Here is a 26,821-nt window from a genome sequence, read left to right as displayed (position 1 = left end):
CTGCCTCCTTTCCTTGAGGAAGCAAACAGCTTCTGAGGGTGTGGTAGGGTTCACTGAGTGTTCTCCCTCAAGGGAGGCTAGTCCCTAAGTGAAGCTGCCTGGCTGGTGGAAGGGAACTGGGTGTTCCCCAATCCAGAGAAGCAGGTGATCAGGTGCCCCTCCCTGTAGGCTTTTCAGTCTGTCTCTTGCCGAGCTCTGCCATCCACTGCAGTCACTGTGGGAGAGGAGGCAAAGCGGCCAGTGTCTCCCTGCCCCTGCTCTTCACTGAACACAGCTTTAAACAGAGGTCAGAGATGTCCACCCCCTGCCCCTCCTGGTGATTCTACCACACCCTGCAGACCCCACATGAGGATGCTGATTCTGAAATTTTGTGGCCATGCCCATAGGGACCATGGGCCAAGTATCTGAAATCACCATAACCATAACAAAAACACTTACTGACCATTTGGTGAATTCTTTGAGCTGCATTACCAGAGGCCACTTTATATACAGGGCCTGAAAGGGCCTTGACCCGAGGAGTAATGAGGAGGTTCCCCCTGCTTCACATGCACGCATGCGCGCGCGCGTACACACACGCACACGCACACACACAGCCATCTTCCTCAAAACGTGTCCATGGTACCAAGGCTGAAGAGAACGTTACAGACATATGTTCTGCCCGCAGCCAAAAGTCCTCTGTCTTTCCCAAGTCCTACTGCTGGACCAGACTCCCGGTACCCAGATCCACAGTCCCATATCTATCCTTCCCAAGACCCTAAAGCTCTGCAAGCTGAGGGCCTTTTGTAAGTTTATGGTAAACTCATTTGGCAGCAAAACTTGAACTGGCATGAGGCTATTTATAGTCTTCCTTTATCATGCCCTGTGTGAATATTCATGTGTTTTTGCTCCAGAAATATCAGTGTACTTCATTACTGGGTGCTGCCTCAGACCCTGCTAGAGGTGGTATCGAATATGACGCTACATGCACCCTCTGGCCTTTTAAAATTCCAACGCATTCCAAATTCCTTCTATTATAGGATGCATCCCACTGTCTTGTAATGATCTATTTGCTCTCTCTCCCTCATGAACCTGTGAACTTCTCCAGTGCCCATCACACAGTTCAACATGTGTCTGGGGCTCTACTAATGGTTTAGGACTGAAGAATGAATGGCCTTTAGTGTCTGAGGAGATGCATTGTTGGGAAGTTCTTTCTTAGATCTAACTTAAAGTATCTCATGCTGCAGTTCATGTATTCGGTGTCATCAATAGTGAGGAAGAAAGAACAGCTGGTCAGACGCCTTCATTCTTTTTTTTCCCCCCTCTTGGGGCTAAATCGTCCTTATAATCCTAATACCTTTCACCTTTTCCCCTAGATCCTTTTTTCCAATCCCTTAATCGTCTTCACGGCTATCTTCTGAAGCCTTTACAGGTTCTTTCATTCTGAAATTGTGGCTGAGTGCTTAGATCTGGTTGCAAAGAGCTTGGCCATTACACGTAATAGGTCTCCCCGTTTCTATGGTGAACTTTCCCAATCAGTTTCATTTCGCTGGGCGAAGAAGCTTTGCCTTTTAAAATACACTTACAGGGCAGACTCAAGGGGCCACAAATGACTCTCCCAAGCATGCTGCTTGGTAAAAGGCAGAGGAAACAGCATGATCTGACCATAAGAAACGGTAATTACAGAAAGCCGAAAAGCAACAGGTAATACGTGTAATAGGAACCAGCATGCAAAAAGCACTGTTGATAATTACAGTGACCTCAACCTGCCATTTTTACCTCAGGAGAACTAGCCTTGTTGGTACGCACCTCGTGTGCCTTTTCACTAACAAGGTTGCTAAAGGCCATTTCTGACCACTTATTTCCCATTAAATGCAGGGAGTGAGCCTGATTTGGGCTGGGTTATTGCAAAACCACTGGCTTAAGTTAAACTCCTTGCTCATTAAGCCTGTTAGACTTCCTGTAACTCACGATTTTTTCTTGGCGTAAGTAAAAACATTTGACTCAGAGGCAAAATGTATTGTATTAATAACCGGGAAAAACAAAATACTATAGACTGTAGCATTTTCAGGAGCTGATTCTGTCATCCGCAGACTGTTGGAACTGCCATTATGATTTCTCATAATAACCCAAAGTGTTTCCTTTTTGGGGTGGAAACTAGACATCCTGTGATAGAAGATTCAGAGATAAATTTTTGCCAGTCAAATTTCTGGGGGAAAAAAAATCTATTCAGGTGTGCCTGTTGCTTCTCCCAGGCATGAGTCAGAGACTTTTGTGGGGTTTTGTGCATATGCATTTTTTAAGAGGCGCTGATGGATTTTTACATACAGGTCATTCTTTTTTAAAAGGTCACATTACAATGTTTCTATCCTTTCTCGTGTTGTTATACCGCAGGGAAGGAGATGTAGGATGCCAAATTGCAAAGGGAGGTTGTAAAGAGAGGAATATTGAAATTGGATGACCAAGAACTCCCAGAGAGGGCCCTTAATGGCAGAGGGGAGCCCCTTCTGGGCGAGTAGGAGGCAGCATAAAAGCCAGATTAACGTGAGGAGGGGGTAAAGCGCGGGGTGGGGGAGGAGCTGTTGTGGGAATGCTTTCTTTACCTCCCCGTCTTCCCAGGCCTGGCTGGTGTGCACCTGAGAATGCTAGTGCGCCAAGGAGGGGAGGACAACCTGCCCTCACTGCTAATGGGAGAGGCTGGAATTTTCTTCCAGAGTTTCTACATGTCTTTGGCCAATGCTCATGATGGCCATTTTCTCTTTTAATGATTATAGTTAAGTTACCTTTTTAGGGAACATTAAGATAGGCTCTGTGCCAAATGCTTTACATAAGATATGTCTTGTAATTGTCACAATCCTTCAAAGAAGGTACTATTATGCCCTTCAATTTCTACAGGGAGAAACTGGCTCAGAGAGGTTAGGCAACCTGGGTGAGGTCACACAGCTGGGAAAGCAGCAGAGCCAGAAAAACCCAGATCTGCCCGCCACCAGATCTGGTTCTGAACCATTCTGTGTAAGTCCTTGGAATGTCAAACAGCCCCCGTTGATGAGCCGAACTGTATTTTTTCCTTTCACCAAATAGAACATCGGGCTGCTTGATTTTGTGAGGCTGTAATTACAGCAACTAAAAGGATGTTAGCCTCCTCTGAAAGACCTAGCTGAAGGGCTTTCTATTGCTTTGTCTAGGGATTTGCTTTCCCTACCCCACCTCCCCTCTCCAGCTGGATAGCAACCTTCAAGAGAAGATTCTAGACTGATTTTTATATTCTTCTGCTTTCTCTAGCCTGCACAGTGCCACACACATAGTAGGTGCTCAATAAATATTGACCCATTAATGGATATCTGGATGTTCCCTTCAATGGTTTCTGGGTCATTAAAACCCTTAGTTAATGCTAAGCAAACAGGTTAGAACCTTCAAGGTGTTTGTTGCCTTAATCTAGCTGCTTATACTGAGATGACTTTTTAATATCATCTCTGCACAGGAGCTGAATGGTCTCTTTGGCACCTGGATGACTGATTGTGTTTTTCCCTTTTCCTCCAAAAGCTCTGGCACCAGGCAGACACGGCTTGAGGTGATTAACCATGCAGCCAACTTTGCCAGACACCTTTTCAGACAATTCCTGAATTTTCTAAGAACGTGGGTGCCGTAGTTAAGTATAGTTCCTAATTAATCTGGCTCCCCAATTCTGGTCTGCTCAATGACTACTTCTCAGATTGTCTTTGTGGGATGAGATAGGATAGAAAAAAAAACTGTAAAAAGCATTCTTTTTGCCTGGGAGAAGAGAGCCTTTCAGATTTTCCCAGCCTAGTATCTCTCAGCAGATGCAACTTCAGCCCAGATGCAGACCCATCCTGGTCAGCCTCAAAAAAACACTTTTAACTTGGTCTGGAAGATAAAGTGGAAACATGCAGAATGGGACAAGTAACATTAGCAGAAGCCAGTTTTCAGTGCACACCATGTGATTCCCAGAATAGCAACAATAACTATCATTTTCTGGTGGATTACTGTGTGCTAGGCACTCTGCTAAGCATCTTATAGGCATTCATTTCATCCTAAGAAGGACAGTATGGAGGTAGGTACTATTATTATTACCATTTTCTGAATGAACAAACTGTAGCTCAGAGAGTCTAAGTGAAACTTCTCAAGTCACTCAGCAGTATGAGGTAGACCTTGGGTTCAAGGTCCGTTTGATTTCAGAGCACAGACTCTTGGCTAAGGTGCTCTGCAGGGAACTAGGCTGGGTTCTCAAATGTTCGGGGGGCTGTCTGTGCGATGCTGACAAGAAAGCGCTTTAAAAGACTGGTAGAGGAAAGCTCAGAGGGTGGGCAACTCTCCTTCTCTTCCTATTTGCAGAAGAGGGTTCTTTTGTCTTTCAATATCCGATGGGAATCTAGGTGTGGGCAAAGGGCTACCGGGATCCGGTGAGACCCAAATTCTAACCTGGCTGTAGTCGGACCTGATCTGCCGATTATCAACAGCCCGGGCGGGGATGGAGAAGGGGCTAAGGGCTGAGCTGCGGAGTGGAAGGGCCGCCATCTGCCGGTAGCGGCACCCTTGGCGTGGCGTAGGAGACTCCGCTGCGGGAGCTGAGCTCAGTGGGGGCACCCAAAGGGAGGGGCAGCAACAGGTTGCGATGCAGTCAAGCAGTTCACTTCGTTGGAAGCTGCAGTCCGACTCAGCCTAGCTGAACCGATGAAGAGGGAGTGAGGCTTACGAGTCCTTTCAGACACTGGGAGCAAGGATGGGACTCCATTCCTTGGGGGCAGAGGTGAAGGGGATGGGAGTTTGGGGAGAACCAGACAAAGACCAGTTCTATGGAAACTGAAAGGCTAGAGCCGTGACTCGAAACTGAGCGAATACTGCCCCCTAGGGGACTTTGGGGGAAATCTGTGAGCTCATTTAGTGGACAGGAAATGGAGATACTAGATGTCCCCCTCTGCCTGGGACAGTCTTGCAAAATGGAGAATAGTCCAGCATCCTGCATGATTTTTGAGTGTTCTGTTGGACTTCCACGAAGGTGAAAACTCTATTTATAATGATCAGAACGTTGACTATAAATATTTTACCTATATGCATAAAAGGTTTTGCTTCCCTACCTCCACACAGTTTTAATGAAACTATTGTGTAGAGAGAGGGAAGATTGAACTTTTTTTCTTTTCCCAGAGGTTTATCCAGAGTCGGTCATTGTTTAAAAAAAATCAGGCCAACAATTGCGATGTTGCTTTTGGAACTAGAGTCGGTCATCAATGCAACGTCCCTTAGCAGTTTGTGTTTGTAGCTGTTGCATTTGTGGGGGTTCTAGCTGAAAGCACAGGCCTCTGCCTACTTCCTTCAGTCTTTCAATGCCATCCTGTGTGAGTATTTACATATTTAAATACATTTTAGTTGAGTATGGATTACTTTCATTTCCTCTTTGCCTGACGGGACATCTCTTGATCTTATGTATGTATGTGGGTTATTATATCTATGTCTTTAATTTCAGGATAATAAAGGGGTGCACCAAAAAACATTTATTATAAAAAGAGATGTTGATTCTGATAGGGTTGAAAATGACTGTGCTAGCCTGTTGGCTTCCTGTGGGCCAGGACCGTGTCTGTTTTGCTTCCATTTGGCCTAATTAACCCAGTGCCAGGTCAGAGTAGGTGCTGAGTAAATAGTGGGCGGGTGAAGAATGAATAATGAATGTGGACTCAAGCACAGAGCCAAGGAGTTAGGGATCTAGGGCAGCAGAGTCGGGGGAGAAAACTGGTCGGACATGGGGGCTCTTGATCACCTAAAGAGGGCAGGATGCCAGCTCTGAGAAGAGGTCATAGTTCAGAGCCTTCTCCCAAAGCTAGAGTGTCCAGATGTCACGGTCCAGTGCTTCTTACAGGCCTGTTGTCTCATGAGTCATGCTCGGGCCCAGGGACTGAGGTTAGATGATCCCAGTGGTGGAGAGAGATGTGTTCAGACCCTCACTTGCTGGTACCAATCTTAGGAGCCACAAGATCTCGCCAGCTTAAAAAAAGGCTGGTCCCAGCATGGCTGTACCTCTTTGCATGGTGTTACCTGAACTGTGGCAGAGTTGATCCATGAAACATGAGCCTTGGATGTGGTCCCTACAATATGTCAATGCTCTCTATGTCTACAGTGGGGTCTCAGGCTGCCTTGACCGTCAGGCAGATCTAGCCCCCATTTTTCTGTTGTTGGTACTGTTTTTCTCTCTTCTGGCCCCCCTTTCCCAATGATAATGTGCGTACCTCTTCTTCCTGGGTCCTGTCCTCAAAGGTGACTACTCAGTGTCTGACAAGTGAATAGCAGAAGTCTTCAGGGCTCCTGATGAGAGAGTGGGCCCCCACTTGGCCTGGGGATGGGGGGTGAAGGAGAGCACACCTCTTAGAGACAAAATACAGAAATGCTGAGGGAGGTATCCAAGTACCTAATGTAATGGGTTGTGGGGAATATCTCAATGGGAGAGAGCATGCTAAGCATGTGTGAGGTCCTAGATTCAATCCCCAGTATCGCCATTAACAAAGAAAAATCTTCCCAAACCTCTGCCTAAAGTCAGAGGTGGAAGCGACCTTGAGGTCATCTGGTTCACTGGATCCCAAACCTGTCTGCACAGTGGAATCACTGGGTGTTTTGTTGAAATATGGATTCAGTGGCCCCTAACATTCAGGCAATCTGATTCAGGAAGTCTGAATGAGGGCTTGGAATCTGCATACTAATAAGTACTACTGGAGATTTTGATGAGGAGCTTGGCTAGGGAATCCACTCAGGCTGACTCGCTCATTTTACTGGAAGCCACCTGAGTCCCAGAGAACGGAAGTGACTTGCCCCAGGTCACACAGCAAGTCATGGCAGGGTTGGAGCTGGAACTCAGGTCTCTTCCCCCGGTGTTGGTGGTGGGAGGACCTGACACTGTGCCTGGTTGGAGAGATCCTTGGCATGGGAAGAACAGCCTTAAATCTCACTGCAGAGGCTGGCTGCCCACTCTGCCCGTAGGTAGGGGACAGACGGGATGTTATGAAGTGGTTTTACCTTATTACCAGCAGTAAATTTACTGCAGGGTTTAGGAGAAAAGCAACAAAATACCCACCAAGATTAGTAGGACAATAAGAACCTGCCAATATGTTCAGCTATGTCCACCCATGGAAAGCCAAGCGAAATAATAGTGGCAATTATCCACCTATTTTGTTCGAACACTTTGACCGAAAATCTCCTGGTACTGAGGGAAAACATGAGTTAAAAAAAAAAAAGGTCACCTCAAGTGGCCTGAATGACTTCAACCCCCACTTCACTTTTCTTTTTCCCTGGAGACACCTTCCTGCCCACCTGTCTCCTGGGGGTGTGACAGTGTCCACGTGCCCAGGGAAATATGGACGGAGAGGGGAAGGCTTGTACAGGAGACACCACGTGAAATGGACTACGAGGTCAAGCTGTATTGGAGATAGTGTAAACCCTTGTCCTTTTAAGATAAGCTTTTGAATTCTAGGCCTGTTCTAGATAGGACCCCAGAAGAAGCCCCAGAAGTCTCCAAATGGCCAGAGTGATGGCTTTGGCCTAATTCGAGGCAGGCCCCTTGGAAGACTCCTGGGAAGGCAGCTGCTCCATCAGCCACTGAATGAAAACAAGCCAGATTTCTTTATTTAGAATAGACACTTCCTATTTTGATTCTGAAATGGCAAATCTGTCTGCCTTCTGCCCCCCAGCCCTCTGCAGCCAAAGCTACCTCAATGGGAGGTAGCCCAGCCCAGGTCAGCAGGTGTTTGCCTATTTATAAGCAGCAGGGCTGCCGCGGGGGCTGCAGTCCTATCTCTGCACGAGAGGTCAGGGGGCTTATTGGAAAGGGAAAGGGCCGTGGCCATGGCCGTGGCCTCAGACCATGAATTTCAGCATGGGTCGAGAGGGTGGTTCAAGTGTGCTCATGAGTGGAGCTGCGGCGAGCTCAGTTACGTCTTGCCTGCCATAGGAGTCAGCCCCTCCTTCAATTTCTGTTCAGTTCTGCCACCACTAATTTGCTATGTGACCCCAAGCAAGGCTCTTCCTTTCTGTGGGCCTCACCTCACCATCTTTGGGGAAAAGGACACACCATTTAATTCGGGGTAGCATTTATTGTGACAACTGGCCTGCCACTGGGAAAAAATAAAGCCAAATCTCCACCTCCCTCCTTATTCCCAGATAGATCTCAGTTTAGTCAAAGATTTAGATTTTTAAAAAGAGAAACCTTTGAAAGATTGGAAGAAAGCATCAGAGAATTTTTTTTAAATATTGAGATTGGAAGTCTTTGCAAAGCAAGAAAAAATCCTAGGAGCTATAAAGAAAAAAGAATGACAGATTGGACCATGAAAAAAACTGAACACCTTGGCTATGGCAAAAGACATCTCATGCAACGTTGAAAGATTAAGGACAAACCAGGATAAAGTCAAAGTCAGACAGAGGCTTATTATTCATAATATTTCAAGAGCTCCATTATGGGAAGTGCACTATTTTCTTTCCAGCACTCACCATGATCTGCAATTACATTATTCAGTGATTTGCTTATTATCTGCTTCTTCCACCTACATGTCCGCTTCATGAAAGCTGAGGCTTTGCTTATTCCCCACTGTATCCCTAGTCTGAGGGCAGTATCTGGCACACAGTAGGTGCTCGATAAATACATATTGAAAGAATGAATGAGGGAGCTTCTATAGATCAGTGAGAACATGATGAACCGTCCATTGGAAAATGGTCAAAGAATAATGAACAGGCACCTCACAGAGAGGACACAAAAGGTTTATGCCCTATAAAAGCGTTCACAATCTTGGTTATAATTAAGTAAGAATAATGCAAATTAAAACAGTGTTGAGATGGTTGATATGTCATTTTTCATGCCTCAGATTGGCAGAAATTTAAAAGGTTGCTAACACCCAGTGTAGATGAGGATATGGTGAAACAGGCACATGTGTTTCAGTGCACATCTGTATTAGCACAACTTCTGAAGAGCAACTTGAAATATTATTTGACCCAGCAAGTATTCTTTTAGTTTATCCTTTTGAAATCCTCCATGTATAAGGATCTTTATTTCAACATTATTTGTAAATAGCAAAAAAAAAAATGGAAATAACCTGAATGATGTCAGTGGAGGACAGGTGTCATAATTTATAATTTATAAATAATTTATAGCATGTTTGAATAATGGCAGACTAAGCTTCATGAGGCCAATGATGAAGAATTTGGACTCTGTGGTCAGACTACCTGGGTTTGACTTCCTCCTCTAGTCCTTGTGAGCTGTGTGACCTTGCCCAAGTTGCTAAACCTCTCTGTGCCTCCATTTTCTCATCTGTAAAATAATGCCTCCTTCATAAAGTTGTGAAGAGTAATGAGATAATCCCTATGGCATATGAAATACTTAAACAGTACCTAGTACAGACCATTCAATAATCGCCATCCATTACTATCCCTACTACTACTGTAATGATGACAGTGACAATATAGCCACAAATAAGGGCAAGCTAGATCTATATATACTGATACACGTAGCTAGATCTTTATGTATTGATACTTTTTTTTCTGATTGATGTCTCCAATACAGTATTGTGATAGAAGCAAGTTGCAGAAAATTTAGTACAAGAGGATCTGATTTTCGTAAAGGATATTATATATTATTCATAGGAAAAAATCTGGAAGGATAGACAGATTGTCAGCAGTGGTTACCTCTGGGGAAAGGGATAGGGGAGGTGGATTTTCACTTCAGTAATGGTTAGAATTGTTTGAAACAAGCACGTGTTAGTTTTATAATAAACAAAAGATGTAAAGGGAAAAAAAGCTTCATTTGGAAGTCTGAGGACAGTTAATCCCACCGAGCCTCACATCCCCCAGTCCTTGGCTACAGCCCAAACGTGAGCCTCCCTGCCCATCATCTGTCCTCTCCCATACCGTCCCCATTCTGCTCTGTGCTCCCGTTCCCCACCACCCCTGGCTCACCCACCTCCCAACTACTGCCCCCTCCCGCTCTTCTCTGGACCCTCTGGAAACCCCACCCCATGGGAAATAATTCCCCCTACACTCTAAATAAGCATCGCAGAACACCGTTCTCTACCTCCGCGCCTGGAAGCGCTGAAACCTGTCTCCGCGGAGGAGCTCACGGCTTTGCCTGCAGCGCCCTCTGGTGGACACTTCTCAGACTCCACACCATAGACACCCTAGGGCTGGGAGGTGGGGTCTGTGCTCTAGCTTCCCCTGTTTGCGTCCAGATCGTTACTCCTCCGCCTTCGGCCAAGAACTCCTCCTTCTGATGCCATCTGGCTACAGCACCCTCTTCTCTCCTCTCCTCTCCTCATCGACTCTTCTTTTTAGCCACCCCTCCTGGTCAAACCACCCCCCTCACCCATTCAACGAAGAGTTCGACATCTGGCTCAATGTCTTCTTCTCCACCCCAAGTCCTGACATCATCCTGGGTGAGTTGACATCCATGATCCATGTGCAGGACACACTCCCATTCTAGCCGTACCATCCTTCATCATCGGTCGGAACTGCTTCATCTCAGAACCCACCATTATCCATATCCTGCCCACTGACCTCAAAGCTCATCCTTTTGCCTCAAGAGGATCTCCAGGCTCTTGAGCCCCCTTCATTCTCCCACCCAGTCAGCCCTTCCCACCTTCCTTCCTTCCCCCCATCCTTGAAAATGATGATGATGATAAAAATAATAACGAATATGTATGTGCCAGGCACATACTAAGCATCTTACAACATCATTTCAATAACTCCATGTAATTCTCACAATAACTTTACGAGACAGGTATTGTCTTTTTTTTTTTTTTAATGAGGTGACTGGGGCTCAGAGAGGTTGAGTGACTTACCCAAAGTCCCACAGCTAGTACAGGACAGAGATGAGATTTGAAGCCAGGTCTGTTTGCTTAACTCCTGGAGTGTAGACGTCAGGATCTTGCCTATATCCTCAGCTCCCTTGCCCCTTGTCTTTCTGACACATCCACTAGGCAAAAACCCAAGCCTGGATAAATTTAACTGACAGCCTCCTCCTCGTTGCTTACACCCAGATGGAGGAACACTGCTGGAGAAAATCCGATCACTTTGTTGATTAGTCCCACTCAGAAGTCATAGTTTCCAACCTCAGCTGGGCCCTCGACTCGGCTAAACAATCCTTTTGAGTAACTGTCCTGACAACAGCACTTTCAAACTTTCTCCACTGCCCTCTGGAGTCAGACTGTCTGAGTTAGAATCCTGCCTCGGCCACTTCCCTGCTGCATACCGTGCCAGCCTCTAAGGAAGGGTGAGGTGGAAGGCAAGGGAATGAGGGGAAGGGGTCGGAACATGTGTTGAGTGTCTTCTGGGTACCAGCGACTGTGCCAGGTGCTTTGTATGCAGTATCTCATCTAGTTCTTCCAGAAGCTCCAGAAGGGAGATGCTATGGTTATTCTTGCTTTACAGAGGAGACTAAGGCACAGAGAGGTTAAGTCACCCACTAAGGTGACACAGCGTGTAAGTGGAGAAGCCATCTCAATCGTTTGGACCCTCCTTATCTTAATCGATGACTGTGACAGCCTGCTAAATGGTCCCCCTATTACCTCTCTCATATCCTTCCCATCTGCCCTCCATTCTGTTGCTGGGGCAATTTTCCTCGAATGTGTATCTGACTGTGCCACTACCCTGCTTAAATTAAATCTTTCCGAAGCTCCCCTACGGTCTTCAGAATGAAACCGAAACCTTTAATTTTCATGATTTGCCCCCCTCCTTCCGTTCTTGCTGTGTCCACTGCCGTCTGCCTAGGATCCAACCATTCTGGACTATTTTTGGCTACCTGATGACACCTTGTTTTCTCCTAACGTCATGCCTTCGTGTATGTTCTGCCTGGTCTACCCGATCTCCTGCTCCCCGCCACCAGCCCATCTCCAGTGCTTCTCTTCTGTGCGTTCACAGCATTTATGCATTGATCACAGGCGCGCTCTAATTTCTGACTTGTCTGTTTCTCTTGCTAAACTGGGAGCTACTTGAGGGCGGGGACTGTGATTTTGTCATCTCTGTCTCCGCACTCCCCGAGGCGTAGCATCAGAACCCGGTTCAATCCATGTTTGTCGAATGGCTGACTGACTGAATGAATGGAGTCAATGAGGGAAGAAAAAGCCCTCACTTGGAAAGTTTAGTGACATGAGCTTTATGGTATCTGGTTCTTGGCTGAAGCTGCTGCAGTTTTTCCCTATGACTACAGTGCTGTAAAAATATGTCTGCACGTGGATAAAGACTGGAAGAGAACTTTCCACACAAAATTAAGAGTTTTGTTAGAGTGGTGAGTTGATGGATGCTTTTTTTTCCTGTTTTCAAAATGTTCTCTAGCGCTTTCCGAGTGTTTTGGCAATGTAGCAGACACAGTAGAAATAGAATCTGGGGCTCTCGTGCAGGAGTCGACAACCAGTGTGTATTGATGTCCAGTGTACCCTGTTGGGTTCTGGTGCTGTGGGGAGGGTGGTGGGTAGAGAGGACTCATTCTGATTCAGGTTCACATGGCCAGGAGTCTCGCCAATTTGGTTGGATTTGCTGGAATAAAATGAGAACTTTCAAGAATTTTCCAAACTCCTGGGTTGAGGTATTTTTTCTCCCAAAGCTGGGCAGCAAACAAAGATGGCTTTTGTTGTCAGTAAAGTACTCATTCCTTCTTCTTTTTTTTTTTTGTCCTGCAAAGTGACTTCTGCAACTTTGGGGGATAGATTTAAATGAGTGGGGAAATAGATGGCCCATGTTCGCGTGGCTTAGAAATGACCCCAACGATTTCCCTTTTCTGGCTCTCGAATAAAATGTTTAGGAATTTCATTGGCAAAACGATGAAATCGTTCCTTTACTGTGGCAGGATTTCCAAAACTACATATCGTGTGTTAACCCAGAAGAGGCAAATAAAATAAAATAAAATAAAATTAGGAAGCAGCGCTTTCCAAGATTCAGATGATGAGTATGCTGCCTCTGTTGGGGGCTTACTCACTCCGCGGTGTCCAGCGCTGTGTTCAGGACTTTGGAGCTATCTCATTTAAAACTCGGAATGGCCTTGGAATCGAGACGGTTAGTATCCCCACGTTAGAGATGGTGGAACTGAGGTTCAAAGAGATTCCACTCTGAAATCATGAGGCTGGGCTTGGAAGCTGTGTTCAACTAGTTCTGCAGGCAAGTGCTAACCACTTGGCTACCCTGCCTCTAGGCTAGTCTTGCTACAGAGGGACAGAAGTACGGGCTTATTTTTATTTAACAAATAGCTTGATGGTGTTTACCGTGCACCCCTGCATGTGGTAAGTGCCTTACAAACATTCACTCACTAGATTCTCATAGACCACTATGTGAGGAGGTACTATTATTGGCACCTTGTGACAGATGACAAAACAGAGGTGCCGAGAAGTTAAGTCACTTGCCTGGGGTCAGGTGGGCTAGTATGTGACAGACCCAGAATACAGTCCAGGCAGCCCTGTTTTGGTGTCTGACTCATCCTCTTGACCCTGTGCTGGACAGCATACTATTCCCTGGGTCCTGTCTACATAGCTCAGGCTCCGAAACACTGAAGACACTGGCCTCTTTTTGTAGTTTTAAAACAGATTTGTATTTTTGGAGCATTTCCCCCCAGTCAAGCTGTGTGTTCTCTTCCCAGGAGTTTTGAGGGCATAACGGATAAATACGTACCTCTGTCCCTCTGAAGCAAAGCGTAAGCACCCGACAGAGGCAGTGTACTCATCATCTGAATCTTGGAAATTGCTTCCCAATTTTTTTTTTTTTGCCTCTTCTGGGTTAACTCGCGATGTGTAGTTTTGGAAATCCTGCCGCAGTAGCCAAGGGGTGAGAGTTTTTCTGTGGCGCCAGCTGAATGCTCTGCTTTGAAGCCCAGTCTCATGATTTTGGAGCTGAACCTCTCTGAAGCTCAGTTTCCCCCTCTTTGCCAAAGGAGAAGGGAGCTTTCTCCTGACACTTTCACTTCCTTCCATTTTTCAGTGTTTGGAGCAAGAGGTGGGTTCCCTCAACAGCTAGGCCCTGGATGGGTGAGGGGCTTTTGACATGTCCCTTCAGGCATCAAACCGACCTCTGATCATTCAGCAGAAACTTCAGGAGAGCACCCCTTCCAAGGCAGTTTGCTCAGTCACCAAGAGCAGAGCAGACAGCATGCACTTCCCTACCCACCTCGGCCTGCCTCGCCCTCCCCACTTCTGATCCCTCCTGCCACCCTGCTTGAGTCCCCAGAGCCCAGCGAGACAATGGCGGCGGCTCAGCTCCGAGGGAGGGGGAGTGAAGGGGCAGCAGGCCCAACCCACCAGCTTGAAAGCTTCATTTGACAGGGGACGAGGCACATCTGGTTTGGGTTTTCCATTCAATTCAACAATGATTTATTGTGGGCCTGCCAGCTGCAGAGGTTCTGGGCGAGGCTAGGCAGGGAGAGATGCAGAGATAAGTCAAATATTGTCTGTGCCCTTAAAGGAGTTTCATAGCTTGTAACGAAGTATAGACCTGAATGTGCGATTTTTATGGGATGGGTCCCGTGCTGAGCAGTTTACCTGGTGTCTGTTGTCTTTGAAACTTCGCAACAGGTTCTGTGATGGGGCAGGGAAACTTACTACTTCCTTTCACATGTAAGGAAACTGGGTCTCAGGCAGGAAGTGACCAGCCCAAGATCACACAGTTTGGAAGTGATGGAGGCAGACCTGGAACCTAGATGTGTCTGGTTCCCAAGCCAACGCACTATTAACCATTACTGCACCCTGCTTCCCAGAGATGAGGAGGATGGTGATTAACCACAACCCTCACTAACTCCCTAGACCAAGTCTCCTGCTGAGTGGGCTGCAGATATTATTTTATTGGCAGCTTCTAACATCCCCTTGAGGCAAGCTGTTATATCCTGTTTTCCAGAAGAGAAAACTGAGGTTGCTTACGGAAGCGAGGGAGTTATTCCAGCCCACTGTCTGCTAGCCAAAAGAGGTAGACTCAGGGTACCATGAGGGTTCAGGGACAAGGCAATGAATTGTGCCTGGGAAGGTTTCATGGCAGAAATGGCCCTTGGATTTGACCTTGAAGGGTGAGTTGGGGTTTGATAGGTAGAGTTGGGAGAGAGCACCTAGTCAGAAGGGGTATTACGAACAGAGAGATGGATTGTGGGGCATTTTGATCGCGAAGGCAGTAGGTTCACCCAGTTTGTGGGCACGGGACCCTGGGTGTAGGGGAGCAATGGGAAGGAAACTGGATCCCCCTGAGGGTGTTCACATTGTGTCAAGTTGAAGTTCTTGTTTTTCAACTAAGCAAGTCCTCCATCCAAAAGGCTTTTCAAATGATACGATCATGTAACCCATGAGCCAAGGCACAGGGGACTCCCGCTGTGTACATACTCCTGTGCTGAGAGCTGGGAGAAAACAAGATCCACACACCAAAAAAAGCCACAGCCAGCCCAGACAACTTGTGATCAAGGCCAAATGAGCTTTCCCAACTGTCAGATTTCCAGGAACAGAAGGGTGGGGGGAGGTGGGGGGTGCAAGTGGAGGCTTCTCCAGGAGAGTGGGTCTGGGCTTTGAGGGGGTACTTTAACAGGCATGAATGGAGAGGAAGGCTGGCAAGCTGAAGACCAGGTAGAACCACTAGTGTTGCTGGCACGAAGGGCTCTGCAGAGGCCTCCCTTCCCCAAACGGCTGCTGCCCCAATCCGTGTCTTGACCTCCGGGAGTTTACTGGGGAAGATGAGACTGTCCGGGGTCAGAGACAGCCCGTGGGAGCTGGGAAACAGGGCTGGGTACCCGATAGTCCTGATCCTCCAATTTTCTACACTTAGCCTCAATTCCTGGCAGCTCCCCCAGCTGCTGAATTGTATGTGTATGTGTGAGCGGTATTTTAAATTAAGCAGTGAGTGCTTTCAGCTCATCATAAACATGCTAAAAAGCTTCAGCCGCGGCCTGAGCCCACCCCCGCCCCTTACACTCAGGCGGCAGCTGGGGCCACTCGACCCTACACTCTAATGCGCGTTGCCTATGACTCACCAACGAAATAGACTATATGTTTCAGTCTTCCTGGGTAGCTGCTTCCTAGTTGTGGTGGGAAATCTCAGTCCGAATTTGGAAGGCGGAGGGCCTCAGCCCCGCCCTGCTGACTGACAATTCTACAACATATGGAGTGCCTACTGTGTGCAAGGCATTGTGGGTAAGTCCATTCATCTCTCTGGGCTTTCCATGTCCTCATTCAAGATGCAGATCATCATCCTGCCTGCTTTACCTCCCTCCCAGGGCTGCATGTCTCAGCCACATAGTGCTTTTGATTTCTGGCTCATTCCCAGGGTCTTTTTCCTGCCCCAGGGCCTTTGTGCATGCTGTTTCTTCTTCTACCTGAACTGCTTTTGCTCTTGCTTTTGACACGAGAGGCTTCCCCTTAACCTTTCAGACTCCACTTAAATGTCACCTCCTGAGATATGCCTTCTCTGACCACCTCCAGTTAGTTCCCTCCTGCCCCTCCCTAATATTCCTTTAATCAGCAATACTTCCTTAATTGCACTTACCTCTCCAGGTAATTATGTTTGTTTCTATGTGTCTGTTTCTTGTCTGTCTTTCCCACTGGAATGTAAACTCCAGGAGGACAGGGACCTTATTTTTATTGCTCCAAACTGTGTTTCCCTCATCTAGACGGGTGCTTGGCACATAGTAGGCTGACATAAACAAAACCATCTGGGAAATATTTTCTCCCTGAGGTTTGTGCCAGACATATGGTTGCTGAGGGGAAAATCATGACAGAACTGTGTCATTCCAAATAAGAAAAAAAAATCAGGCTAAAGGGAGGAGTTTGTTGAAAGCAGTTTTGTTTTAGAAACCAGTCCTTGGAGTCTCATCACCAGACACAGTCTTAGGAAAGTCAAACAAAAGGAATAGAAAACATAAAAAGCTAACTTTTTACTAGATGCTTACTGTGTGCCAGGAACTGTTCTAAGTGTGCTACCCAGATTATCTCATTGAAGCCTCATAATAACCCGATGATGTCAATTCTATTATTAGCCCCATTTTACAGATGAGGGAATCGAGGTTCTGAGGTGGTAAGCAAAGTGCCCAAGGTCACACAGCTAGCAAGAGGGAGAGCCAAAAGTTGAACCCAGGGCAGTCTGAGGCCATGAATCGAATCATCTATACCCTCTGCAGCCCTGGTCGTCTGTCCTTCCCACTAGACTGGGAGCTTCTCAAGTGAAAGGACTCTTATCTCCTTTATTTTTGCTTCCCCTGTGCCTAGAATAGAGCTTGTTCCAGAACAGGTACCAATCAATATTTGTTGAGTAAATGAATGAGTAAGGCAGTGAGTGAATCCATGTTCCTTTCTATTCTCAGGCTTCAGGCTTATGGGCTCATGTTTATTTCCCTGGTTTATATTAAAATGTAGCACTGGAGCCAAGGTGTGTTCTGATGCAAGAGGTCCCTCTCCCCACGGGATATAAGGGGGACTGGCTTTGACTGGGAAAACCGAGGCAGCGTCTCTAGAGCAAGGCACTGGATTGTAAGAGTTTCATTTTGTCGTCAATCTAAAAAGTAGCTGGACCTGTTTAGGACTTACACAAACTTTCAGTGTTCCAATCCCATCTCAAATCCTTTGCAGAACGAGGCAGGGTGTGGGGGAGGAGGAGCAGGGGGCAGTTATAAATAAACAAATACCCACAAACCGGCTGGTTTTTTAAACAGAATTTGCTTCAATCAGCGCTGCGCCACATTTTCCCAACTGGCCTCCGTCATGAGAACAAGTGGGAACTTTCATACTGAATGGCTTTATTTTTTTTTTTTTCCGACCAGATGAATGGTAGGAGTTTTGGCTTTGGAAGCAAGTTTCAGATCCTCGGCACACACTTTGCTGCCCTACTGTGCCCCGACCATCACACACAGTGCCCTGCACAGCATAGCCACTCATCACATCTGCTGCTTCAGCCCTCCAAAATAATTGGGTCATTGTTTTATTACACCAGTGAGAGAGCTGCGAGCCTGTTAGGATTATGTCATTGACATTTGCGTGAAAAGGCAATCATGATATGCTGGTCATTTAACACAGCTGGGAATGCAACTGTGTTGTCCTTGTTTGAGGTTCTCATCTGACCATGTGACTTCGTGTCACAGCCCAACCAGTGTCAACGGATCGCTCTGATGTCTGTCACCTTTAAAAGGTGTTCTAGCCCTTTCCAAAGACCAGGCAGGATCTAACTCTTTTCATGCACTTGGACTTTTCTGCTTGTAGACACAGTGGGCAGAAGGTGAGAGATGCCTGCTCTTCAGGCGTGAGGGAGTTGTACACTCTAGTGGCAGGAAGCTGTAATACAGTGTCATTTGTTCACTAACTGCTGAGCAGAGCCAAGGACAGTTTTGGCTCGAGAACAGACGAGGGCTAATGTTGTCTGTGGGGGGAGACTATTTAGACAATTTATGAATCAGAGTTCTGTGGCGATTTCTATTGTGTGTTACTTTCACTAGGACCCATGCTTTGATTGCAGTTGTCAGATGCTTCAGCACGGGTCTCTGCTAATGAAGTTAGCCTATTTGCACTTATCAACAGGTATTAATGATGGCAGAACATCTCAGTTGCCAACAAGGAAATGATGAGCACTGATTATAGAAGTAGAAACAGACCTCAAATTCATGTGCCAGTTTTTTCTAGTGCAACTCACCGATCCACTTCTCCCACTAACGTGCTAGCTAGAGTTTCATGGCATGTGGCCATTAATGTCCTCTTCGAAGGAATCTATTGCAGACACCTGTCCATCCCTCTTCTGGTCCCAGTTCTTGCCAAGCCAGCCCTTACCAGCCACCTCGAGGTGTGACAGGCACAGCTGGCCCAGTTAAGGGAGTCAGCTCAAGAGAGGCGGTGGCTTAGATGCAAATCTCCTAATCCCCAGTGCCATGACTATAAAGAATTCAGGTTCCTGAATTTCTCTTGGCAACCGATTCCAAGTCCTGTGCCTTCTGGCTGCTTTGGTATTTGTGCTGCTCCTGATGCCTGCTTTTGATCTGTCTTTTCCTTATGGCTGCAGTTTCCCTTTCTGTAAAATGGGGCTCTTGCTGGGATCAAATCAGAGAACTTTACCCAGACCTGGCACAGTGCCTGGTGGAGAGCGAGTAAGTGCTCAACCAACGGTAGCTGCCATCTCCTTTTCCCAGTCCAGGCTTCTTCCGGTTCTGGTCTCTGAACCTCCACTATTGGCCCTGGACCAGGGCCTGTTCCCTCTCCTGGCTGGCAAGCCAGGTCATCTACCTCTCAGACAATCTGAGCTCTCTTCTCTGGCAGCTTTCTGCTGTCCTTACCTGTCGCCATGTGGCACTCACTGTAACCACAGGTGGACCTCTGCCAGCTGCTGACATTAACCTATTGAATTCTGGCAGGGCAGAATAAGTTTCCAGACAGGAATTTGCATGTCTGGGCCAGATACAAGACCAGGAGTCCAAGCCATATTTACCTGCCCTCCTGGAGGGTGAGCCAATCACCCGCATTCTGGTTACAACCAGATGTTTCACACCCATGACTGCAATGCCACCCATCAAACAGTCGCTTACAAGAAGTGTAACCTGTGTATGACTTCTCAAATTTCTTAAAAGCAGCTACCACACCTGGATACGTTTCCCTTGAAAAGGAGCACCTTGTTGAGGGTCTTGTAGGAACTTTCATTTGGAAGCCCTGGGTGTGCTTCTATGCTCTTTCCAAGGGGGTCCCTGACTGTTTTAATTTGCAGGGAGTTAAAATATTGGAGAAGATAAGAGATCTTTCCCAAACTCACCTGATTTTTGAAAAGGCTCTTCAGTTGCCTTGGCGAACAGCCAATCCAAACACTAAAAAAGAGTCAGAGAATGCAGGAATCCCGAATGCAATGCTCGGTGCATGTCCAAACAGGACCGGGGAGGGGGGCAATAGAAAGTGGAGAAAAGGCAGCTTTTGCATCCTAAGCTGGGAGCCAATCCCACCCCATCTTGTCCAGTCTCCCGGCTACTCTTAAAAAGGAGAGAGGACATGTGGTGACATCACTGACAGCAGACTTCCCTCCCAGGACTGAGAGTGAAGGGTCTGTCCAATGAGGTCACTACCCTGATCAGTTGTCAACTGCTTTGACTCGTTTTTTTTTTTCTTCTGTTTTGGCCTTGTTGGTTATTGGTGCATTTGTTTCTCCCCTGATAATGTGAATTTCCCAGTGTTCCCAACATTAGGTATTACATCCTAAGAGATAGGTGGCCTCTTACTGGGAATTCGATCTTCCTCCTTCAGACCTCATGCAGTTGCTAAAGGGCATCCAGAGGCATCCTGAGTTTCTTTCAGGCCATTTTTTTTTTTTTGAAAATACGTATTCACTAATTCGTCAGATAGCTTTTTTTTTTTTTTTGAGGCGTTATTCTGTGAGGTACTGTGCTATCGCATGCTTTACAAACCACGTCTTATTTCATCCTCACCACAAAGCTGTGAGGTGGGTACAGTCATGATCTTAATTTTACAAACGGGGAGACTGGGCTGGGGGAATGTAATGCAAGATCACACAGTCGATCCGTGGGGAGCTGAGGTTCAAATCCAGGTTTATCTGCTTCAGCGACACTATTCCTCCTCCACATAGCATATTTTGGGCCCCTCACAGCCCTTAAGAACAAAATTAATCCTCGGGGAAAATTGCCTACTCCACTTTTTGCTAATCATTGCAATTACTACTGCTATTACTCCTGCGGCCGCCGCTGCCATGGTTACTAGTCCTATTATCATTTTCCTAACACTGGTGTGTGCTTTCTTCCCAGCCGCCAGTTACAGGTTTCCTACCCAGGCCCATATGAGTCCAGCGCACCCATTCTACTTTTTCATACTGCCTGGAATGCCACTCAGTAGAAGTAAGACACACAGAACTGGGGCAGGTTACCGGCTGTTAGCTCAACTTCCAACATACACCGCAAATGTTATTGAGCACATACTAGATGAGCGATCTATAGTTGTTGTCCTCCCTCGAGTTGCTCATAAAACCGTCCAGATAGACAGATATGGGAAACATACATTTAAATATAGTACATTTACCTGACGTAAAGAACAAGCATGACTTGTAATTAGCATATCAGTATAAGAAGGCTCTGCCACTAACTAGCTACCTGGGTGATGTCCCCTTAACCTCTCTGGGCTTCTGTTTCCACATCCGGGACCCCACCGTAATAGTCAGAGCCATTTATTAGGTACTTTACTGTGGACCAAGCTCCAGACTAGGTGGTTTCCATTTAGTCTTGACCACCATTATTCTCACATTGCCTTTTCTGGAACTGAGGCTCAGAGACAGCAGGTCATGTGCCCTAGGTCACACAGCTCTTCAGTGGCTAATTGTTTCCATCTCCAGAATCTTCTAAGCCACTGCATGGTCTCCCTTAACTCATGAGTGAACTCCAAGTCAAGTGTTCTCTATTATGTTGCCTTAAATTTAAAATCAAGGATGGTCTTGTTCCACGAAGCCAAGAGGATAAACATTTGAAAGAGCAAGTAGTAGGTAGAATGTTGCCAGGAAGAGTTATATAAAAGCGCAGAAAGACACACAAGGGAGTTAACGATGTTGGGGGCGCTGGGGGCGGCAGTCACATGGGGTGCTTAACTGGATCCCAGTTAGCCCTTACCTTCCTCCTTCACCATCCTGCTCCGCAATTTCTCAGGCTGCTCTAAAGAGCACAACCCAGCTAGAGACAGCCCGAGCCGCCACAGGAGGGCACCAGGCCAGGATTGGCAGGCCAAGGGCAGTTGGGCTCTGGACTGGAAACCATAAATAACCACTTTAATGAAAGCCAGCTTTGGTCAAGAGCCTGGTCATTTCTTAAGAGATTCTGTGCCTCTTATATGGACCTAGTTACTTGAGAAAGGCCTAGCTTCGCGTGTATGACAATGATGATAATCCTAACAGTTTCCGTTTAGTGAGCACTTATTATGGGCCAGGCCCCGTGCTAAACACTTGCAGACACTAACTCCTTTAACCCTCGCGCAGCCCTGTGAGAGCAAGCGCTATTGTTTCCCCCATCTGACATGGAGGCATCACGCTCAGAGAGGCTAAGTAATCTGCCCAAGTTCATACAGCTTGTTGGAGCTGGAATTTGAAGCCTGAAGCATCTGGTTCCCGGGCCAGAGCTCTTAATTCCTGTATTTAATGAATGTCTGTTAAAGGGATAAACAGATGAATGAATGGACAAACGTATTAATTCATTTCACTTTCCTTTAACAAACATTTATTGAGTGCTCCGTATGTATCCGCCCCTATGCCAGGCATTGAGGATTCAAATGTTAAACATTTAAACACAGGCACCCCCCACTCCCCGAACATGGCCCCTGCCCACGAGCTCACAAAAGCACTCTCTAATGTGGCACGATTTCTTCTGGGGAAAAGTAATTTGAGTTTCTTGAACAGCAGTTTTTAATGATGCTATTAAATTTAACCCAAAGTGGAGGTTGTGCACCGGTGAGCAAAGAGTTTCAAATGAGAATGTGTCTTTGATTAATCATCAATTCAGCCAGAGAATGGTTACTACCAGAAATGGAGCTGCAACTCCCATCACATGAGCTAACTCTCCTTCCATCTATCACGTCTGTACCCTCTCGAACCCTCCCACCATAACAAAATGATCTGTCCTCTAATGGACAATTATCCCATTCATCATCTTCCTGGTCCTGCTGATTGCTGGCAGTCTACTTGCCCACGGAGGAGACTTACAAGTAGTCACGACTGATGATGCACTGGAAAATTGCTCATTTTCACACATTTCAAATCCATGCAGACTGAATGCCTTTGCAGGCTGCCCTTTAAGCTACATTTGTTTTCCAGGTTATATAAGAGCAAGTTATGAATTCTTTACCTGTATGTGAAACGTAGCCTCTCAGAATATTTCAGAAAGCCCCTAGGCAGGAGCCCTATAAATATTAAAATAACAAATGAATGGAACACACCTGGGGTAAAAGCAGAGGCGCAGGCCCTGTTCCTGGGGCTCGGGTGGCTGGTCAGTCCCGTTAGGGTGATCACCATCTTCCTTTCCCTTTCCAGGTATTTTGACGAGAATCCCAAGTTGATTAGGGTTGAGGTGAGGACTCATGGCGCTGAAAGCAGGGGTTGAGTGGACAGTGAGAAATGCCTGTTGAATTCCCGGGGACTATTGCTAGGACATTTGAGAGCATAAAACCCCTCCTCACCAACCTCCCACCCCAAGTCTGGTAACACCTTCAACTTTTGATCATTGTAACCAACATGCCGAGTACAATCAGAATCAACAGTTGCCTAAGGCAAAAATCCAAGGGTTATCTTTCCCACATCCTTATTTCTCACCTCTTCATTCAGCCAGTCACTCAGCCCTGCCAAGTCTACTTCCTAAGCATTTCTCCAATTTGACCCATTTTCTCCATTCCTCCTGCCAGTGCTTTAGCTCAGGACTCCCTTGCAGTCTTCCCTTGCCTTGATTCTTTCAATAGCTTCCTGTTTCCTCGCCTTTTTTTTTTCCCCTCTGTGATTGTTCTCCCCAAAGCGGTCCTAGGGACCTTTCCAAGTGGCCTATCAGACCATTTCACACCGCCTCCTCCACTTAAGCCTAACTGGCTTTACAATACCTGAGACCAGAGGCTCTCAAAGTGTGGTCGTGGGGCTAGCAGCCACAGCATTTCTGAAAACTTGTTAGAGTAGGTACTTCGTAAGACACCTATGGAATCAGAAGCTTGGGGTGCCCCTCCTCGCCGGCAATTTGTGTCTGACAAGCCCTCCATGTGATTCTGATGAGCGCTTAAATTTGAGACCTCCCACCTCTAAGCCCTGGTTCTCAATCCTGCTTGCATATTAGAATAAACCAGGGGAACTTTTAAACATTCCAACGGGCCTCCCCCACAGGCTAATTAAATCTGAGTCCCTGGGGGTGGGATCTAGTCATCTGTGTTTTCTTAAAGCTCCCCAGGTGATTTCAGTATGCAGTCAAGGCTGAGAACTACTGCTCTGCGGCATGCAGTCCCAATTCCTCAGCTTGGTGTTTAAGGCCCATCTCTTTGGTCACATAGCCCCATGTTCCTCCTATGCTTATTCTAGAATTGAATCGTAGGGAATCATTTACAATTCTCTGAGGCCACAGACAGTCTCTCACCTCTGGGCATTTGCACACATCTCTTCCCCTCCTCGGCCCGCCCCTCCCTCCTTCTCTTCACCTAGCTAACACCTTATCTGCACCACAGGGCTCAGAAGACACTTCTACAAAAAGAGCCTTCCGTGACCTCCCCAGTCTGGGTTGGAAGCCTGTTGCCTGTACTCCCATAGCACTTTCCACATCAGCTTGTTATTCTCTGCCTAGTTGTCTGCCTCCCCTACCAGCCTGAGAACAGGGATTATCAGCCTAAAGGACAGTGCCTGGCACGTGGAAGATGTTCCATCATACCACACATTCTGTTCCCTCTTCCTGGGGTGCCCTTCTGTGCCTTGTCCACGGTGTGAATTTCTACTCCACCCTCAACATACAGCTCAGATAACACACCTTCTCAAAAATCTCTGAATACCCTGTCTGGGTTTAGGAGACCTGCCTTGGCGCTCCCGCAACATCCTAAACTTAATCCAATCCCGGCCATTAGCACAGGGGGCGGTCAGGGTCTGTTTACTTAATCTGCCTCTGTCACCGTGAGCAGCTTGAGGTCAGAGGTGGAGTCACATGTATCCCTGAAAACCATCCCTTAGCACTATTCCTAGCACACATCAGGTGCTCAGTAAACATCTGGAGAATGGATAACTGCATAAAGTGAAGACCCCTCTCCTTCTCCATGTCCGTGTCTTCTGCCACTCTTCCTGTCCAGACCCCCACTGCTTTATTGTAATTGTCTCCTGACTAATCCCTATCTCTCCTTTCTCCAATCCATCTGTACCCTCAGCCCCATGCGGCTTCCTAAAACCACAGTCACCATATCCCTCTTGGACTCACACACTTTCAGTGATTCCTCATTGTCTGCAGAGCAAATGTCAAAATGGCATTCAAGGACTTTCCCAAAAGTGCCCCTGTCTTTCCAGCCACACCTCCACCCATTCCCCTCTACAGGACTGGCTGTATCATTTGTGGATGAGCCCTGGGGCAAAATGAAAATGTGGAGCCCCGTGTGGAAAAATTTTAAAGACTTCCAAGATGGCGACAGCAGTACATTCAACCAAGCATGGGACCCTTGTGAGTGCAGGGTCCTGTGCTACGGCATGCAGCATACGGCACAGGCCTGCATGTCTCCAGCGTGCTGGCCAAATGAACTCACTGTTCCCTGAACTGCTCAGTGGGATTATTTTCTCCATGATGTTGGTCAGGCTATTCCCAGTCCCCTCTGCCCCTCTCACCACTCCCAAGCTCCTCCTCCCCCCAGATCCACCGCTTCCCTGTCCTTCAGGGAACTTCTACCATTCCACACCACGGTGGTTTCCAGCATGCAGCCTAAGAGTGATGGTTATTTTTCTGTGTGTAGTTGTGTCTCTGTACTGACTTTTAAGCTACTTGAGGGCAGGAACTCTGTGGTGTTCATCTTTGTAGTTTCTACAGATCGAACACAGTGCTTTGTACCCATCTCCCTCCTTGACTGACTCAGGGAAAATATGCCCCAGCCCCAGTAACCGAGTCTGCCAAACAAATTAGGCACTGAGAACCTGACTTGAGTCCTTGTGATTAGCTATGGAACATTGAAGGAGTCCCTGCCTTGTCTGAGCCCTAGCTTTGCCATCTATTGAAAGATGATATGTTTGCAAAGCATTTTCTGCTAGTATTTTGTTCTTTGCTAATGTTTTCAAAATCTTCTTTTATTTTTAAATACACCTGAAATTAAAAAAGATACCTTTTCTATCACGTAATTGTAATATCTGAATCTTGGAGCATCGGATTCGCTTTTTGTTGTTTCTGGCTTTGTTGTGTGCTTCATAATTTTGGATTATGAGTTCATGTTCAGCCAGACTATCCATGGGAATCTGAAATTAGATGGAGGGTTGGTTCCTCCAGGGAGAATTTGTGTTTGCTTCTTCTAGATGCTTCTGGGCATTGTGAACCCAGGACTTTGAGTGAATTGTTTATTCCCAAAGGCAGGAGCTGTGCCTTATTTGTCTGTATCATCTGGCTTAGCTCAGGGACTTAGAGAGGCTCAATGTGTATTTGTTGATTGAATGGATAAATGAATAAGGCATCTCTGAACTTCTTTTGGAAGCCCAATAAGAACTGTACCTCTGGTGGTAACAAAGGACAGTAGGTACATCAGGAAAATAATAATTACTAACATTTATTGAGCACTTATTACATGCCAGGTATCATCCTTAGTGTGTATTAACTCATTTGATTTTCACTGTAACTCTGTGAAGTAGGTACTATTATTGTCATCATTTTTTTAAATTGAAGTATAGTCAGTTACAGTGTGTCAATTTCTGGTGTACAGCACAATGTCCTAGTCATGCATATACATACATATATTCATTTTCATATTATTTTCCATTAAAAGTTATTATAAGATATATAGTTCCCTGTGCTATACAGAAGAAATTTGTTTTTTAATCTATTTTTCTAGATAGTGGCTAACATTTGTAAATCTCAAACTCCTATATTTATCCCTTCCCACACCCTTTCCCCCAGTAACCATAAGATTATTTACTATGTCCGTGAGCCTGTTTTTGTTTCGTAGATGAGTTCATTAGTGTCCTCTTTTTTTCTTTTCCTGGATTTCACATATGAGTGATATCATATGGTATTTTTCTTTCTTTTTCTGGATTAATTCGCTTAGAATGATGATCTCTAAGTCCATTCATGTTGCTGCAAATGGCATTATTTTATTCTTTTTTTATGGCTGAGTAGTATTCCATTGTATAAATATACTATTGTCCTCATTTCACAGAGGAGGCACATGGCTCAGACAGGCTGAGTAACTTGGTCAAG

At 46.4% G+C, this 26,821-nt stretch overlaps 1 protein-coding gene across 1 annotated transcript in view; it reads left to right on the top strand.

Moving 5' to 3' along the window:
* Positions 1 to 3,975: 3,975 nt before the first annotated feature.
* The window catches only part of RTL9 (retrotransposon Gag like 9), a 48,414-nt gene continuing 25,568 nt past the window's right edge, over positions 3,976 to 26,821 (top strand). The window contains exon 1 of the mRNA XM_072956363.1: positions 3,976 to 4,048. The gene's annotated coding sequence lies outside the window, so the exon portion shown is untranslated. The remainder of the gene's footprint in view (positions 4,049 to 26,821) is intronic.

This window comes from Vicugna pacos, chromosome X, assembly GCF_048564905.1.
Source record: "Vicugna pacos chromosome X, VicPac4, whole genome shotgun sequence".
NCBI lineage: Eukaryota > Metazoa > Chordata > Mammalia > Artiodactyla > Camelidae > Vicugna > Vicugna pacos.
Note: the sequence above shows the minus strand (reverse complement) of the source record. Positions and strands in the feature narration are given on the sequence as shown.